The sequence below is a fragment of the Acinonyx jubatus genome, chromosome D4, assembly GCF_027475565.1.
Source record: "Acinonyx jubatus isolate Ajub_Pintada_27869175 chromosome D4, VMU_Ajub_asm_v1.0, whole genome shotgun sequence".
Taxonomy (NCBI): domain Eukaryota; kingdom Metazoa; phylum Chordata; class Mammalia; order Carnivora; family Felidae; genus Acinonyx; species Acinonyx jubatus.
In genome coordinates this window covers 46,981,663-46,990,435 of record NC_069391.1, presented here as the reverse complement: position 1 = coordinate 46,990,435, position 8,773 = coordinate 46,981,663, and the positions used below count along the sequence as shown (strand labels likewise).

Sequence of the window (8,773 nt, the reverse complement as noted above, 5' to 3'; positions counted from 1 at the left end):
TCTCTGGGGTAATTTTAGAGTAGAAGTAATGATACTTCTGGATTTAATTGAAACTGGATTTAAATGAAACCAGTAGGCTCTTCTGTCTGGAAGTTTGGCAAAACCTTGGTGGTAAAGTCAATCATGAGTAAGTCATGCTAATCATAATGAAACTTATCATATAGTCCTCAACCCAAATCATAGTTTAATTTCTACAGTTATGTTAATCTCCACAGTTAGGTGGACATAACACATCTTAATGTTCATGTTTTTTCTTCATAGCTTTATGCAGATGCTTCTTTCTAATCTTATATGCCAAGTACACCTGAAGACTGCCATAATGATTTCAAAAGCCATGAACTCCATTCTGTATTAGAAAGACTATTTCCAAAAAGTTATTTAAAATCGGAAGAGAACACTTGGAAAAATTCATCTAAAAGAACAAACTAATACCATTAGAACATTTCCCTTTCATTTCATTTCCCATCTAGGACCTACTCATTTATTACTCATTTGTTTATCCAAAAAAAATTTACTCCATACCCTTTATATGCCTTCCTTTGTTTCAAGTGTTGAAAATTAAAAAAAAAATGATTTCAGAGTATTTGCCCTCAAAGAGCTTACAGTCTCTGTAAAGGTATTTAAGGTTGTAGATCAAAGAGGTCTCCATTTATCCACTTATGCAACAAATAATTATTGAATTCCTTCTGTGTGCCAAAAAAAATGATAGGCATTTTGGATAAAGCTTTACTAAAATAGACAAAACTCTTGCCTAAACTTTTAGAGCTTATATTCTGTAAAGGCAGAAGGTGATAAGCAAAGTATATTAATAATCATGAAATGTGGTAGATTGACCATATTTTTTGACTTTAACTAATTATCTTACTCTATCTAAGCCTCCTTGCAGTGTGGCTTTGCACACACCTTGAATACAGGCTAGTTTTTAAACTTGCTTTGGAAAACAGAATGTGTTGGAAGTGACAGTGTGATGGTTCCACACCTTGGCCAAAGATGTCTTGTACATTTCTACTCTGTCTCTGAATATTTCTTCTCCCATGAGAATAAGCTGAGACACCATCCTAGACTAAGATGCGCCTATCCAAACCAAAGGTAGACCTCGGATGATAAGTTAGCTTAGCCAAGAACACTGAGTCGAGTAGTAATCAGCAGAGCTATCTGGGCCACCCACAGACTCATGTATGCCACTGAGTCTTGGTGGTCATTTGTTATGCAGCATTATTGTGGCAATAGACCATGGACATGTGTGGCACATAGGCAATGAAGGTGACAAAAGGGAAAAAGTAAACAAGAGACAAGGTTGCAAAGATTGGGGGTAGGAGAGATGGCCAGAAGTGCTTCAGGGAAAATCTGAAGTAAAAATCTGAAACCAAGTGGGTGTCTGGTGGAATGCCATTCTGGGCATAGGGAACACCAAGGGCAAAGGCCCTGAGTAAATAGAATGGCTGAAATACTTAAGCACTGAAAGGCTATCAGTGATGTTAGATTAGAATGTGCTAGAAAAGTAAAAAGATATGAGATCAAAGTCTTGTAAGACTAGGGGAGAGGACCAGATCATATAGGATTTGGTAGGTCATTGTAAGGTGTTTGGATTTTCTCTGAGAGGGGAATTTATTGGGGTGTACTGATTAATGAGTTCTGATATAAATGTTACAAATATCGCTCTGCATTTATTTTATTTCATTTTTTATTGTGTATTTATTTTTGAGAGAGAGAGAGAATGAGCTGGAGAGGGGCAGAGAGAGAGAGAGAGAGAGGGAGACACAGAATCTGAAGCAGGCTCCAGGCTCTGAGCTGTCAGCACAGAGCCCGACACAGGGATTGAACTCATGAGCCCTGAGATCGTGATCTGAGCTGAAGTCAGATGCCCAACCGACTGAACCACCCAGGCACCCCTACACTTATTTTAAAAATAGATTAAAGAGGATCAAGAATGGTAGGAAGACAACTTAGAAGACAATACAATAATCTAAAAAGATAGTAGTGCTAATCTCCATTCATGATAAAAACTCTAAGTAAACGAGGAGTTGAGGAGAATATTCTCAACCTGATAAAAACTATCTGCAAAAATCCTGTAGTTAACATCATACAATAGTGAGAAGCTTGAAAGTTTCACACTAAGATTAGGTAGAAGGCAAGGATTTCCTCTGTCATCACTCTTTTTTAACATCATAATAAAAATTATTGCCAATGCAATATTCAAGACAGCAAATAAAAGGTATACAAACTGGGAAGGAAGATATAAAACTGTCTGTTCACAGATGACATAATCATCTATGTAGAAAATTCAAAAGAATTAAAAAAAATAGCTCCTAAAATAATAAGCAATTATATAGCAAATTTGCGGGATACAAGATATGCAAAAGGCGATTGCTTTCTTATATCCCGACAATGGAAAAGTAGAATTTGAAATTGAAAACACAATATCATTTACATTAGCATACAAAAAATGAAATACTTGGGTATAAATCTAACAAAATATGTGCAAGACATATATGAACAAAACTATAAAACTCTGATGAATGAAATGAAGGAACTTAATCAATGGAGAAATATTTCATGTTCATAGGAAGACTCAATATTGTCAAGATGTCAGTTCTTTCCAACTTGATCCATGAATCCCAACAAATATCCCAGCAAGTTGTTTTGTAGATATCAAGGAACTGATTCTAAAATTTATATGGAGAGATAAAAGACCCAGAATGGCCAATACAATATTGAAGAACAATGTTGGAAGTAAAGAAAATAAAAGAGAAAAGATAAATGAAAACAACAAAAAAAGATAAATCCATGACCTAATCCTCACACTTTATACAAAAGATAACTCAGAATGAATCACAGATTTAAATGTAAAATGTAAAACTGTAAAACTTTTAGAAAAAAATCAGAGAAAACTTTCAGGTTCTGGGGCTAGGCAAAGAGCTCTTAAACTTGATATCAAAAGCATTACCCATAAAAAGAAGAACTAATAAATTGGATCTCATCAAAACTTAAAACATTTGCTCTGCCAAAAACCTTGTTAAAAGTACGAAGAGAATAAGCTACGGACTGAGAAAATATTTGTAAGCCACGTATCCAAAAAAAGACTGGGACCTAGAGTATACACAGAAAAAAAAAAATCTCAACAATAAGATTAACAGTCCAAATAGAAAATGAGCAAAAGTCATACACAGACATTTTATTGAAGAGGATATACAGATGACAAATAAGCACATAAAAAGATGTTCAGCATTACCATCAGCCAAATGCAAATTAAGGCCACAGTAGAATAGCTCTGCATGCCTATCCAAATGGCTAAATTTTTAAAAAATGTTGGGGAAGATACGGAGAAATTGGGTCACTCATACACTGTTCATGGGAGGACAAAATGCTAAGGCCACTCTGGAAAACAATTTGATATTTCATATAAAACATTCAACTACCATATATGACTCAGCAATTGCATTCTTTAGCATTTATCTCAGAGATATGAAAACTATATTTACACAAAAGCATTCTTAACAGTCTTATCCATAATAAACACAAACTGGAATCAATTCCCATGTTCTTCTGTAAGTGGTGAAACTGTGGTGCATCCATACCACAATTGGAATATTAATTAGCAATCAAGAGGAACAAATTATTGGCATAAGCAACAACTTGAGTGAATCTTTTTTTTTTTTTAATGTTTCTTTATTTTTGAGAGAGACAGAGTGCAAGTGAAGCAGGGGCAGAGAGAGAGGGAGACACAGAATCTGAAGCAGGCTCCAGGTTCTGAGCTGTCAGCACAGAGCCCAACATGGGGCCTGAACCCACGAACCAGCTTTGGATCATGACCTGACACGCTTAACCGATTGAGCCACCCAGGTGCTCCAACAACTTGAGTAAATCTTAAGGGAATTATACAGAGAGAAAAAAACATTATCAATAGGTTATATACTCCATGGATTTATTTATATAATATTCTCGATATGACAAAATTATTTAGATGGAAAACAGATTAGTGGTTACTAAGGATCAGATAGACATTGAGATTGGGGAAGGAAAGTGGTTTTTTTAAATTTTTTTTTTTAATGTTAACGTTTATTTATGTTTGAGACAGAGAGAGACAGAGCATGAACGGGGGAGGGGCAGAGACAGAGGGAGACACAGAACCGGAAGCAGGCTCCAGGCTCTGAGCCATCAGCCCAGAGCCCGATGTGGGGCTCGAACTCACGGACTGCCAGATCGACCTGAGCTGAAGTCGGACGCCTAACCGACCGAGCCACCCAGGCGCCCCAAGGAAGGTGGTTTTTATCATAGAGGGCAGCAAAAAAAATCCTTGTCATGATAGAGCTGTGTTTTGTTTTGAATATGGTGGTAGAAATACATACCTGAAGCTGATAAAATCATATAAAACTACATAAACACACACACGTACATTTAAAGCTGGTGAAATGTGAATAAGATTTATGGATTATATCATTGTCAATTTCCTGGTTGTATATTGTATCGTAGTTACCATTGGGAGAAATTTACTAAAAGGTACTTGGGATATCTCTGTATTATTTCTTATAATTTTATGTGACTCTATATGTCAAAATAAATAGTTTAATTAAATAATAGTTAAATGTATAATTATCATATGACTGATCAATTCCACTTTTACCCATGAAAAGGATAATATATGTCCATGGAAAGATCTGTATACAAATGTTCGTAATAGTATTATTGATGATCGTGAAAATCTGGAATTATTGAAATACCCGTCAACAGATGAATGAATAAATAAATTGTGGTAAATCCATACAATGGAATTCTGTTTGGCAATAAAAAGAACAAATTACTGGTACACAAATAACATGGATGACTTTCAAAAACATGTTGAGGAAAAGAAGCCAGATACAAGAGAGCGATTACTGTATGAATCCGTTAGTATTCATTTCTAGAATAGGGAACGCTAATCTATGTTATCAGGAAGATCAGTGGGCCTGGTACCGAAGTGGGAGTTTGAGCACCCCTGGTCAGAAGAGGACTTTTTGAGAAGTAATGAAATCTTGTGCATTTTGATTATACTGATGATTATAAAGATGTATACATTACTCAAATTGTATGAAATTATATGATTAAAATCATACATTTTATTTTTTGTGAAAGCTACCTCAGAAAGGGGTTTTAGAAGAAAACTTACATCCTTGTGAGATAAATCATATGAAGTTGTGTACTTATTTCATGTAAAGAAAGTCTCCCAGATAAGGTGACATTTGTCCAGAGACATGACATCAATGAGAGTGAGAAAATATCTTAGTGAGAAATGTGTGCAGTAAGAACAGAAAATACACATCCCTCACCGGAGATCCAGCTTAGTGTATTCACATGTCCCTGAGGCCAGCGCGGCTGGAGTGAGTGGTAGGAAACAAGGTCACGTATGTAAGGGCAAGACAGATGGAGGCAGGGGTGGGCACATAACGTTCAAAGTCATGTAGGGTGTTATTGTGAGTGAACTGGTCAGCCTTCAGACGGCAGAAGAATAACATGCTCTAACTATATTTTAATGGGGTTACTTTGCCTATTTGTAAAGAATAGTGTCTGATCAGACCAGATGGGAAATTATATTTCCTGTCTTTTAAGATCTTTAATTCAGGTTTCATTTCTGTGAAATGAATGTTTGTTCAAGTCCCAGGAATCAACTGGACACCCAAGATGTTCTCCTGTGAGTTCATTTCAGAGCCTGTCTACTAAAATAAAATAGGCTCTCTACTTTCCTATTCCCTTGACATTTGAGCGATAAAATGTTATTTTTATAGATATTCCAAAACCAATAAAATAAATAATTACAAAAATCTTGGTATATAAAATATCTAAGTAACTGCATCATGGTTGTAAAAATGCCCAAAGTGACTTCAAAATGATTACATATGCCACACATTGGAGGGAATTTGTTGGTGCTTTTAAAAATGATTTTTTTTTTGTTTTGTGTGTGAATAAAAATAGCACAGACCCAAGGACAGCCACATGGTGCCATCAGAGAACCTAAGTCACAAAACACGTGATTAACAAAACAGTATCAAGTCAATACAAACCAGTTAATTTTGCTAATGACTGCCATGCATGGTAAAAATAGTGAGCTCTCTTCTGGCATGATTAACAAGCACATGTCTACCATGGAGCGTAGAAATTATAGTAAATAGTAAATGGGAAAAGAACAAGAAGAGTGGGAATGAGGAGGCAGAAGAACAGGAGCAATTGCTCAGACGCAGAGCCCAGCATTTAGCCCATCAGTAACATGGAGCCTGGCAGTGTGATGGAAGAAAATCTGCAAAAGTAAATACCTAACTCACATGGCCCAGAAGGGTCCAGAATCAGGTCACAGTGATCCCAAACACCTTTCTAAGAAAAAGAGTCCACTTATTGACAACTGTTCCAGAGAAGTGTTAACCAGATGGTTATTAGAGAGTCAGTTTATGTGTTCAGTCTGGCCTTAACACACCTAATTTTACTTCTTGGTCTTTTATGAAAAACTTGGATTCCTTCTTTGAAAAAATATTGAAACAAATAATTTTGGTGTTGTTTTCAAGAGAAAAAAAATGAGTGCTTGTCTGAATTGGGTGTATTCTCTCTCTCTCTCTCTCTCTCTCTCTCTCTCTCTCTTTCCTTATTGACATTGATATAATGATGTGTTTGTCCATTCTGGAAAAATGTCCTTTTTCAACCAGCTTATGTCTCATCATCAGTAGCAGAAAACAGCATAGCTATTTCATCCATTATTAAGGTAGTAATGTTCAGCTGAAACACAAACATTTATCAACGTCCTCTGTGACTGCCTCAAAAATTGTCATGCAAGTGCACATTCATTTAACAAGCATTTCCTCACAACCTACTATGGGCAGGGGATACAGGGACAGATAAAACCAAGTCTTTGTCATTAGCTTAATAATCCATTGTGGAGGATAGCTTATAAATACATAATTAAAATACCCAAAGCAGTTTAAAATTTACTGAACCCCAAGACACTTTTGTGGAACCTTCGGACAAGGTGGTTTATCTTGTTATACACCACTAGAGTACCTGGCACTCATCCTTATGTAATTGAAATTCATTCATTCATTCATTCGTGCGATGTTATTTTGAGTGCCACTTAGCATGTGCATGACGTTGTTCAAGGTTGTGGGTGGCGTCCAGAATCATAAACAAATTCACCACCTTCATTGAGCTCATATTATGTTGTTGAAGACAGAGAAAAACAATAAACAAATAATATAATTTTGTTTTGTTTTCTAACAAGCTCTGGTCTTATTAAAGAAAGATTCTGCGTGATTTACTTTTCACCAGTCTGTTCTGGCGACTGGTGCTTCGACTGATACCAGACTCATCTGGATCAATAATCGTCAGTATGCACACTCTGTAGTATTTCTCACATGCTGGACCCAATTCAGTAGCATTTCTACTGTCGTGATGAACACCAGTTTTGGCCGACATGGCGTAGTTTTCTATTTCAGCTTTCCTCAAGGCTGGGCAGTTGTTGGCAAGGATGACCAGTTTCGCTCTGCCACGTCTAACCATTTTCATAGTCTGCTTGTACCCCAGCATGTACTTTCTGCTTTTCATAACGAGTTGGAGCCTAGAGTTGATGGACTCCGGTGACGTTTTCGTCTTCTTTGCAGCCGCCATCTTCCTGCCTTTGGTGCGGGAGGGACCCAACCAAAAGCAGCTGCCACGATGGCCGGGAGAGAGAAAGGCAACAGATCATATAATCTTAAGTAATGCTAGTCATTAAGAAGAAAAGCAGGGGGCACAGTGCCTGGGTGGCTCAGTCACTTATGTGTCCAGCTCTTGATTTCTTTGGCTCAGGTCATGATCTTGGGGTTCGAGAAATCGAGCCCCATGTCGGGCTGGGTTCTGACAGTGTGGAGCCTGCTTTGGATTCTCTTTCTCTTCCTCTCTTTCTGCCCCTCCCCTGCTCATGCCTGCTTTGGATTCACCCTTTCCCTCTCTTCTGCCCCTCCCCTGCTAGTGCTTGCACCTTCTCTCTCTTTCTCAAATAAATAAATTTTCCAAGAAGAAGAAGAAGAAGAAGAAGAAGAAGAAGAAGAAGAAGAAAAATAGAGGCGCAAATTGTTAGAGAGTAATAGAATAAAGATTGTTGTGGATAGATATATTACAAAAGGCCTGTTTAAGGAGGTGATGTTTTCCAGAGACCTAAATAAAAATTTGTCAGTTTTCTATTACTGCTATAACAAATTACCACAAATTTAGTGGCCTAGAACAACACAGAATCTCACAGTCCTGTAGGTCAGAAGTCTGACATGGGTGTCATTGGGATAAAATTCGTGTCAGGTGACGTTCATACCTCTGAAGACCCCACAGAGGAATTTGTTTCCCCATTGTTTTCATATTCTAGAGGCTGTCCACATGTTTAGCACAGGGCTCCTTTCTTCTATCTTCAAAGTGAATGGATCAAGTCTTATCACATCACCTTTTTCTTACCTTCCTCCATCATCCTAGCTTTCTCTGACAAACTCTCCATCTCAAGTCCTTTAATACTACTCAGATTTTCAAAGCCCCTTTGCCCTGGATCATAACATATTCCCAGGGTCCAGGGATCAGGACACGGACATCTCCTAAGATGGGGTCCATTATTATGCTTACCACAGAAGCGAGTCAGTGTTGTATGTAAATATCTAGAGAACGAGCGTGCAAGGAAGAAGCAAGAGGCAAATGCAAAGACACTGAGTGGGAAATGAGACTGATGTGTTTGTGTCTACGAGACCAGTATGTCTGGAGTGGGTGGAATGGCAGAGCAATAAGTGATGATGTC

The 8,773-nt window shown here is 37.4% G+C and overlaps 1 pseudogene; it reads right to left on the bottom strand.

Annotated features, from left to right (window-relative positions):
* Window positions 1–4,783: 4,783 nt before the first annotated feature.
* Window positions 4,784–7,912, bottom strand: LOC128312191 (60S ribosomal protein L30-like; annotated as a pseudogene).
* Between the last annotated feature and the right edge of the window lie 861 nt (window positions 7,913–8,773).